The 10,516-nt window shown below is 37.0% G+C and overlaps 1 protein-coding gene across 10 annotated transcripts in view; it reads right to left on the bottom strand.

The window, feature by feature from the left end:
- mad1l1 (mitotic arrest deficient 1 like 1) overlaps window positions 1–10,516 on the bottom strand; it is a 1,066,498-nt gene that overhangs the window by 817,688 nt on the left and 238,294 nt on the right. The gene's annotated exons all lie outside the window — the stretch shown is intronic.

The following is a 10,516-nucleotide window of genomic DNA, read 5'->3' as shown; positions in this document are numbered from 1 at the left end:
CAAGGAGTTTTCACATTTTCTCTGTGACTGCATAGGTTTGCCCCAGGGGCTCTGGTTTCTTACCACTATTCGAAACATACCAGGATTGTAGATCAATTAGGTGTAATTGGGCAGCATGGGCTCAATGTTTGAAAGGACCTGTAACCGTGACGCTTAACTAAATTTAAAAAAAATTTAAATGTATAAAACACTGGTTAGTGTTTTGGTGCCGTTCTAGTTGGCATACGTTAGGAAAGAATTAATTACCAGAATGTTGCCGGAATTGGAAGACTTTAGTTAAGGGGAAAAATTAAAATAGTTTGGCAAAATTTCCTTGAGCGAATTATGCAAGATTATGAGGCATTGAGTAGATCACCATAGTGGAGCATCAAAATTAAGAGGGAAAAGGTTCAAGGTGAGGAGAAGGAAGCCGAAGGAAACATTTTCTTTTACACACACAGAAAGTGATTGATATCTGAGGCTGTCAGAGGAGTTGGTGGAATAACTACAACTGGCAGAAAATTGGGTGAGCCATTCTCAACTTTTTTGGCTATGGCCCACTGAGGACTCTGCTCAAAGTTTATGGGGCCCCCCCCTTCCCTGTGAAGCAATCGTTTCATTGGTTTCTTTCATGCTTCTCTCCAACAAACTACAGAAAGTATATTAAAAATATCTCATGATTTCAGTCTGTGGCTCTCCTTAAATATGCTGTGGCCCCTGTTGAGAATGGAATGGACACAAATAGGCAAGGTATAGCAAAATATGGATTTAATGGAGACGAATGTGATTAGTGTAGATGGGCAAAAAAGCAAGTGTGGACATGATTGGCTGAAGGGCTATTGTTATGTGTACAACTCTCTGACACAAGAGACTGCAGATGCTAGAACATGAAACCTAAAACAAACTGAAGGAACTCAACCGATCACCCATCATCTGTAGAGGCAAAAGGGCAGTCTATGTTTTGGAATGCCGGTCTCAACCCAAGTCTTCGGCTATCACTCTGCCTCCACAGATACTGCTCGACTAGTCGAGGTCCTCCAAGTTTTCTTTTTCACTCTACGACCTCCTGCCCTTGATGATCTCAGGTTGGAAACAATATGAATAGAAATAGGATGGACTAGAGATGGCTCAGATGCCAAAACAAAGACGATAAATATTTTCCATTGCATATCATCTTTCGCCGCCTGCAGATGTTCCAAATGGCTTTGAAAACAAAGTTCTTTTAAAATGAGGTCACTGCTGTGACAATTTGGCAACAAGTTCCACAACGGTAATGAGATAAGTGGCCAGATAATATGCTTTAGTTGCAGCCGACAGATAACTATAAGCAGAAAATGTGGACATTAGCTTCCTATTCTATATATGACAGCCATCCAAAAAGGTTATATTACATTTCATCAACAGACAATGTTCTTTCTTTGGCTTGGCTTCGCGGACGAAGATTTATGGAGGGGTATGTCCACATCTGCTGCAGGCTCGTAGGTGACTGACAAGTCCAATGCGGGACAGACAGGCACGGTTGCAGCGGTTGCAAGGGAAAATTGGTTGGTTGGGGTTGGGTTTTTCCTCCTTTGTCTTTTGTCAGGAAAAACCCAATGACAATGTTAGTAATTGAGCAATTCTCCCACTATAGTGAATTACTGGATTCTGTGCTCATATCTCTGAATCATTCTAACCCAATGACAGGATGTCGAGGGGTGTAGAAGTGAATGGGTTGCATTCATGATCAGGAAGAGTGTCACACTGCACTCAGAGTGGATGTAATGGAGAGTTCATCCAATGAGGCAGTATAGGTAGAGATTTAAAAAAAGAGAAAGGTCTCGAAAAAAAATTTATCAAGTAAATATGGAATCGATTGAAACAAATATTGAATACGCGGAAAAATATTCATCTTAATTGTATTTATCCTTCCCATTAAATTAATAGGTAAATCTTTCCATTTCATCAAATCAGTTTTAATTTTTTTCATTAATGGAGCATAATTTAATTTATATAAAGATTGATAATAAACATTCAAAATTATACCCAGATATTTAATTCAATCAGTCCACTTCAAATTAATAATATTCTTATAAACTGAATAATCTCCTTCACTTACCAGTAATATTTCACTTTTTTCCCAATTAACTTTATATCCAGAAAGACATCCATATTGTATTAAACATTCCTTCAATCCTAACCAACACACCAATGGCATCATGAAGAAAGTCACTACTTGGGAGGAGTCACGTGATGGAGTAGTGGCCGGACGGTGAACTCCAGCCCTCTCCAGAAAAGTCGGAAAAAACAAAGGAAAACACAAAGGCACAGAAATAAAAGTTAAAGAAAAGTGAGTATAAAGGTGGAAAGAAGATTGCGACAAAAAAAGAAAAATCAAAATCAACGGTAAGAAGAGGAAGAGAAGACAACGGAGGAAGAAAGAGAAGGCCTTACCTGCCCGAAGAGGCCCGATGTGGAGAGAGAAGCCCGCTTCCTCAGGTTGGTAGAAATAGAACTACAACAATGGCTCGCAGAGCCGAGTAAAAGTGCGCAACCGCGCATGCGCGAGGAGTCGCGCATGCGTGATGTGCATGCAAAAAAACACACCGACGGGAGGGGTGACCAGCTGGTGAGTCGATATCCACAGCCGGCAATGACAGCTGCAGAACAGCTGCAGCAAGAGGAGAATATAGAAGACAACGAAAACAAGAAAGAAGAGAAGAAAAGGACAACAAAGAAACAACAGATGGCCAACCCAGAGGAAGAAGAAGAGGAAGAGTACAGTGAAATAGAAGAAGAAGGGAAAGGCAAGACAAAGGATATACTTTCTCTAATTAAAGAATACATGGAGTCATTTAAAGAATGGCAAGCGCAAGAATTTAATGATTTAAGAAGAAGAATAAACAATACAGAAGAGAAAATGAATAAAATAGATATGACCTTATCAGAAATAGGAAAAAGAATGGACAAGGTGGAAGAACGAGAAGCAGCAGTAGAAATGGAGGTAGAGGACTTAAAAAAGAAATTAGAGGAATCTAATAAAAAAAGTTAAAGAGACACAAGAACTGTTAGCTCAGAAAATAGATATAATGGAAAATTATAACAGAAGAAATAACATAAAGATAGTGGGCCTTAAGGAAGATGAAGAAGGCAAGAATATGAGGGAGTTTATAAAAGAGTGGATCCCTAAGACCCTAGGATGTCCAGAACTACAGCAAGAAATGGAAATAGAAAGGGCACATAGAGCAGTGGCCTTTAAACCACAACCACAACAAAAGCCAAGATCTATTTTAGTAAAATTCCTAAGATATACTACAAGAGAAAAGGTACTGGAGAAAAGAATGAAAAAAGTAAGAGAGGGCAACAAGCCACTGGAGTACAAAGGGCAAAAAATCTTCATTTATCCAGATAAAAGTTTTGAACTCCTGAAGAAGAGAAAGGAGTTCAATACAGCAAAGGCGATTTTATGGAAGAAATGGTATAAATTTATACTAAAGCATCCAGCAGTATTGAAAATATTTATTCCAGGACAGCAAAACAGACTATTCTCGGATCCAGAGGAAGCACGAAAATTTGCAGAACAATTACAAAATAGACTGAGAGATGAAGACGTGTAACGAGGGTACAAAAGACTGCGAACTAAAAAGACACATAAGTTTTGAACTCCTGAATACATCGAAAACGATCTTATGGAAAAAAACTATTCTCAGATCCAGAGGAAGCAAGGAAATTTGCAAAACAACTACAAAACAAACAGAAAGATGAAGACATGTAACAAGAGTAAAAATGACCACGATTTATATGTATGTGGGTAAAGAGGTATATGTGTGTATATGTATAATGTGCATACATGAATGTATCCGTATTTAGAGGAAAATATAGATAGTATAGACAAGAATTAATAAGGGAAGGAAATGGAATAAAGGGAATAAGGAGGGAATTAAAAGAGTGACCTTTGTTACATATGAAAAGTGAAATCTTTTCTGGGGGGGGCTGGGTGGGGAGGAGTTACGGTCACTGCAAAATCAGCTGACGTTTGCGAGTGAATTCGCAAATCCAAATGGAGAGGGGAGATGTGGTTGTCCGACAAGGGATAAAGGACAACTCAGGAGGGGAAGGGGAGATTGGGGCTAAAGAAGTTTTAAATAGGAGAATAAGGAAAATGTTTGATGTTTTAGGAATGTTGTCTTATAAAGGGTTAAAAACAAGAAAACAGAAATGGATAACAAGGAAAGGTAATGATGGAGAAATGGAAAGGGAAGATAAACAAAGTATAAAATGGCTACGTTGAACTATATGACTTTAAATATTAATGGAATACATAACCAAATTAAAAGGAAGAAACTGCTAAATTTACTGACAAAATAAAAAATTGATATAGCATTTGTGCAAGAAACACATTTAACTGAATTGGAGCACAAGAAATTAAAGAGAGATTGGGTAGGACACGTAACAGCAGCATCGTATAATTCAAAAGCAAGAGGAGTAGCTATATTAATCAGTAAAAATGTACCAATTAAAATAGAAGAGGAAATAATAGATCCAGCAGGGAGATATGTAATGATAAAATGTCAGATATATTCGGAGTTTTGGAATCTACTCAATGTATATTCACCTAACGAAGAAGATCAAAAGTTTATGCAAGATATCTTTTTAAAGATAGCAGATACGCAAGGGAACATATTAATAGGAGGGGATTTCAACCTGAATTTGGATTCAAATATGGACAAAACTGGGAAAAAAATTAACAGAAAGAATAAAGTAACCAAATTTATAATTAAATCAATGGAAGAAATGCAACTTTTGGATATATGGAGGAAACAACACCCAAAGGAAAAGGAATATTCATATTACTCGGCTAGACATAAAACATACTCAAGAATAGACCTATTTTTGTTATCAGCTCGTATGCAAGATAGAGTAAGAAAAACAGAATATAAAGCTAGAATACTATCGGACCATTCACCCTTAATATTGACAGTAAAGTTAGAGGACTTCCCTCCAAGAATGTATAGATGGAGATTAAACCCCATGTTACTTAAAAGGCAGGATTTTAGAGAATTTATTGAAATACAAATTAAAATGTATTTTGAAATAAATACGAAATCAGTGAAAGATAAGTTTATACTATGGGATGCAATGAAAGCATTCATTAGAGGGCAAATAATAAGTTATGTAACCAAGATGAAGAAGGACTATAATCAGGAAACAGAGCAGTTGGAAAGGGAAATAGTAAATATATAAAAAGAATTAGCAATGAAGGAAGATACAACTAAAAGAAGAGAATTGGCGGATAAAAAAATAAAATATGAAACACTACAAACATATAAGATGGAGAAGAATATAATGAAGACAAAACAGAAATATTATGAACTAGGTGAAAAAACGCACAAAATCCTAGCATGGCAGCTTAAGACAGAACAAGCTAAGAAAATGGTATTGGCATCAAGGAAAAAAGACAAACAAATTACATATCATCCAAAAGAAATTAAGGAAAACTTCAGAGAATCCTATGAACAATTATACCGAACTGAAAACGAAGGGAAAGAAGGGAAAATAGATGAATTTCTAACTAAAATTGAACTAACAAAACTACAAATAGAGGAACAAAATAAATTAACAGAGCCATTTGGAATAGTAGAAATACAAGAGATAATAAAAAAATTACCAAATAATAAGACACCAGGATTCCCAATCGAATTCTATAAAACATTTAAAGACTTATTAATTCCGCCCCTCCTGGAAGTAATCAACCAGATTGATAAAACACAAAGCTTACCAGATTCATGTAAAACAGCAATAATTACAGTAATACTAAAACAAGGGAAAGATCCACTCACACCAGCGTCATATAGACCAATATCTTTACTTAACACAGATTATAAGATAATAGCTAAACTATTAGCAAACAGATTAGCAGAGTATGTACCGAAAATGGTAAATCTAGACCAAACTGGATTTATCAAAAAAGACGCACAACAGACAATATTTGTAAATTTATTAACTTAATTCATGCAGTAGAAGGGAATAAAGCACCAACAGTAGCAGTTGCTTTAGACGCAGAGAAGGCCTTTGACAGAGCAGAATGGAATTATTTGTTAAAAGTATTGCAAAAATTCAGTTTACCGGAGAAGTACATTAATTGGATTAAAGCATTATATAAGGGACCATTAGCGAAAGTGACAGTAAATGGACATGTATCAAAGCAATTTAACTTAAGCAGGTCAACACGGCAGGGATGCCCACTATCACCTTTATTATTTGCGTTAGCTATAGAACCACTAGCAGAATTGATAAGAACAGAAAATAATATAAAAGGGATAAAAAGAAAAGACAAGGAATATAAAATCAGTTTATTTGCGGATGATGTTATAGTATACTTAACAGAACCAGAAATATCAATAAAAAAATTATATAAGAAATTTAAGGAATATGGAGAAGTGTCGGGTTACAAGATAAACGTAAATAAAAGTGAAGCAATGCCTATGAATAATGCGGATTTCTCAAAATTTAAGAAGGAATCACCATTTAGATGGCAAATGCAAGCAATAAGATACCTAGGTGAACAAATAAACAAAAATCTCGGCCAACTATATAAACTCAATTATTATCCACTAATGAAAAAATTACAGGACGATTTAGAGCATTGGAAAGATTTACCACTAACACTAATAGGAAGGATAAACTGTATTAAAATGAACATTTTTCCAAGGATATTCTACCTATTTCAAGCATTGCCAATACAACTGACAGAAAAATTCTTCAAGGAGTTAAAGAAAATAATAAGGAAATTTTTATGGAAAGGGGGGAAACCGAGGATAGCACTAGATAAATTAACAGAATGGTATAAACAAGGAGGTTTACAACTGCCAAACTTTAAAAATTATTATACAGCCGCACAATTAAGATACCTATCAGATTTTTATCAAACAAGGGAAAAGCCAGATTGGACTAGATTAGAATTAGATAAAATAGGGGAAAAGATACCTGAACACATATTATATAAATGGGATGAAAAATTTGTACAACATAGAAGTTCTCCAGTATTACATCATCTACTCAATATTTGGAAGAAGATTCATGTAGAAAGAAATAAAACAAATTATCAATTACCAAAATTAATATTGACGCAAAACAAGTTACTCCCTTTTACAATAGATAACCTTTCCTTTAGAGAATGGGAGAAAAAAGGGATTAAAAGAATAGAAAATTGTTTTTCAGGAAATAGATTCTTATCCTTCGAACAAATGAAAGATAAATACAATATAACTCAAGATACAGCGCTGGCATATTACCAATTTAGATCCTACTTGAAGGATAAATTAGGAAGCAGTTTGAGTTTGCCAGAGGGAAGTAACTTTGAATATGTGATTACAGATACAATGATAATCAAAAGATTTATAACAAATATGTATATTAAACTGCAAGAAAAGGAGAATGAGGAAACAAATGGTAAAACTAAACAAAAATGGGAACAAGATTTAAATATAAAGATAAAAAAGGAAACATGGGAGAAGTTATGCTCTGGAACGATGAGAAATACAATAAATACGAGGTTACGTATGATACAATATAACTGAATACACAGGCTATACATTACACCTCAAAAGTTAAATAAATGGGACCCAACAGTATCTGATAGATGTTTTCGATGTAAAAAAAGAAATGGGAACAACAATTCATGCAATCTGGACATGTGAGAAAGTAGAAAAATTTTGGGAAGATCTCAATCAGATATTAAATAAAATAACAGAAAACAATATACCAAAGAATCCAGAGATCTTCCTCCTAAGTAACATAAAAAACAAAGAATTTGGAATTGATTTGGAGGATGCACAAAAAAGATTTGTTAAGATAGCTCTAGCCGTAGCAAAAAAATGTATTATGTCAACCTGGAAATTGGAAGATAATTTGAAAATACAACAATGGTATATAGAAATGAATAAATGAATTCCATTAGAAAAAATAACATATAGTTTAAGAAATAATATTGAAATATTCGAACAAATATGGGAGCCTTACATTAAACTCAATAGCGAAAACCTACCGGGGACAATCACTACCTAAGTTAACGGAAGGAAAAGGAAATGAAAAGAATGGACTCAGTGGAATTTCTGGTGTATTTTTATTGAATGACAACATTGTCTGACTGGTTTAATGTATCCTAGATTTTATACCTTAAATGGACGGGAGGGGGGAGGTAGGGAGGGTGGGATGGGAGGAGGGAGGGGGGGGAGAAAATGGCACTGTATATGTGTGAAAAGGAAAAAGTGTGTACCATGGTTAATGTGATTTATGGTGTGAAAAATAAAAAAATTTTAAAAAAAAGAAAGCCTCTACTTCCTCAGGAGTTTGAGGAGGAGTTAGTGGAGTTGTTCAAGTGAACCGGTACGGACTTGAAGGGCCGACATGGCCTGTTTCCGTGCTGTAAACGGTTATATGGTAACATCACTCTGATAGTTGATACATTATATAGGACTATGTGATACCATCCCTGACTTTTCAGGAATTGTAACATCTAATACTAAAGGCCTACTAATAGTCACTGAGCAATAGAGGGTCAGTAGTGAATGCAGAAATATGCAAAACCAGCAGGGTTGTCAAAATGGGGAACATTAAATTTCCCAATATGTACTACTAAGACATCCTCAATCCCAGAGGCTTAGATGGGGTTGAACTTGAACCAAATGCAATGCCTTGATTAAATGAAGACTGCTGCTTGTACTTGATTCATATCCCTCTATCCATGTGTCGATCTATCAAGAAATCTTTTAAATTCCCCATTCCACCTACTTCCACAGCTACCCCCAGTAGCCTCTTTGAGGTATAATTCACCTGTGTGTTTTAAAAAATATCTTACCCTGCACATACATCTCTTTTAAACTTTACCCTGCCCCCCCCCCCCCCCCCAAAACATGTCCCTAATCTGAGCAGGCTTCCAAATGTGCATAAATCCTCTCTCTAAATATCCTGTCTATTAGTTTCCCTATCACTGATAATGAGGCTCACTCATCTCTAATTTCTTGGTTCATGAATAAAGGAACAACCTTAGCCACTCTTCAGTCTTCCAGGACCTTGCCTAATGCTTGTGAGGACACTTTTGAAGGGTCTCCACTTACCTCGTATATCCTTGCCTGAAAACAACAACCAAATCCTCGCATTCTAGATCCTTTATCATTTCCTCAAAATTGGCCTTTCTCCAATTTAGAATCACAACTCGAGGCCTAGACCTATCCTTCTCCATAATTAACTTGAAACTAATGACATTATGATCACTGGATCCAAAATGTTCCCCAACACGTACCTCTATTACCTGTCCGGTTTTGTTCCCTAAAAAGAGATCCCCCAGTATTACATTCTCTATAGTTGGTACCACTACATATTGATTTAGAAAATGTTCCTGAACACATATGTCAAACTCCAAGGCAATCAGCCCTTTAACAGTAAAGAAGTCCCAGTCAATATGTGGAAAGTTAAAATCTCCTCATGTCTCCTGCTGCCGCCTGCTCTCTCTACAGATTTACTCCTCCAATTCTCGCTGACTATTGGACTAATACAACCGCATAAGTTCCTGTTCCTCAGCTCCACCCATATAGCCTCAATAGACTAACCCTCTGGTCTGTCCTGCCTGAGCACAGCTGTGATATTTTCCCTAACGAGCACATCATTCCTCCCCCTTTCATTCCCTCCACCACCATCCACACCCTCCCCCCCCCCCCCCCCCATTCTATCACATTTAAAGCAATGGAAATCTGGAACATTGAGCTGACAGTCCTGCCCCTCCTGCAACCAGGGTTCCACCAATGGCACGATATCATAATTCCTTGTGGCAATCCACACTCTAAGCTCGTCTGCCTTTCCTCCAACACTTCTTACATTGAAATAGATGCACCTGAGAATGTTTCCACCATGTAAACCCGTTGACTTCTAACGGGCAACTTTCACTTCATCTTTTCCCTCCTCCATTCTTCTATCTGGTCTGGCACTCTGGTTCCTCTCCCCCCTGCAAATCTAGTTTAAACCCACCGGAGTAGCACAAGCAAACTTCCCACAAGGATATTTGTCTCCCTCCAGTTCAGATGCAAACCATCCCATTGGAACAGGTCTTTTCTTCTCTGGAAGAGAGCCCTATGATCCAGAAACCTGAATACCTCCCTCCTGCACCATGCCTTTAGCCACGTGTTAAGCTGCATTATCCACCAATCTCTAACTTCACTACCACATGGCACGGGTAGCAATCCTGAGATCACAACCCTGGAGGTCCTGTGCTTCAACCTTGCGACTAACTGCCTGAACTCTCCTTGCAGGACCTCCTCACCTTTCCTACCCATTTCATTAGTCCCTACATGGACCACGACATCTGGCTGCTCACTCTCTCTCCTGAGAATGCTATGAACTCCATCTGAGACATCTTGGACCCTGGCACCAAGGAGGCAACATACCATTCGGGGATACTTGATCTCTTCTACAGAATCTCTTATCTATCCCCTAACTATGGAATCCCCTATCTCTATAGAAATAAGATTTTGTGATAGCTCTGTGCACTGTTATACTTGAA

This window comes from Narcine bancroftii, chromosome 3 (genome assembly GCF_036971445.1).
Source record: "Narcine bancroftii isolate sNarBan1 chromosome 3, sNarBan1.hap1, whole genome shotgun sequence".
Classification (NCBI taxonomy): Eukaryota; Metazoa; Chordata; class Chondrichthyes; order Torpediniformes; family Narcinidae; genus Narcine; species Narcine bancroftii.
The sequence above is the reverse complement of the archived record's forward strand: the minus strand, read 5'-3'. Positions and strand labels throughout refer to the sequence as shown.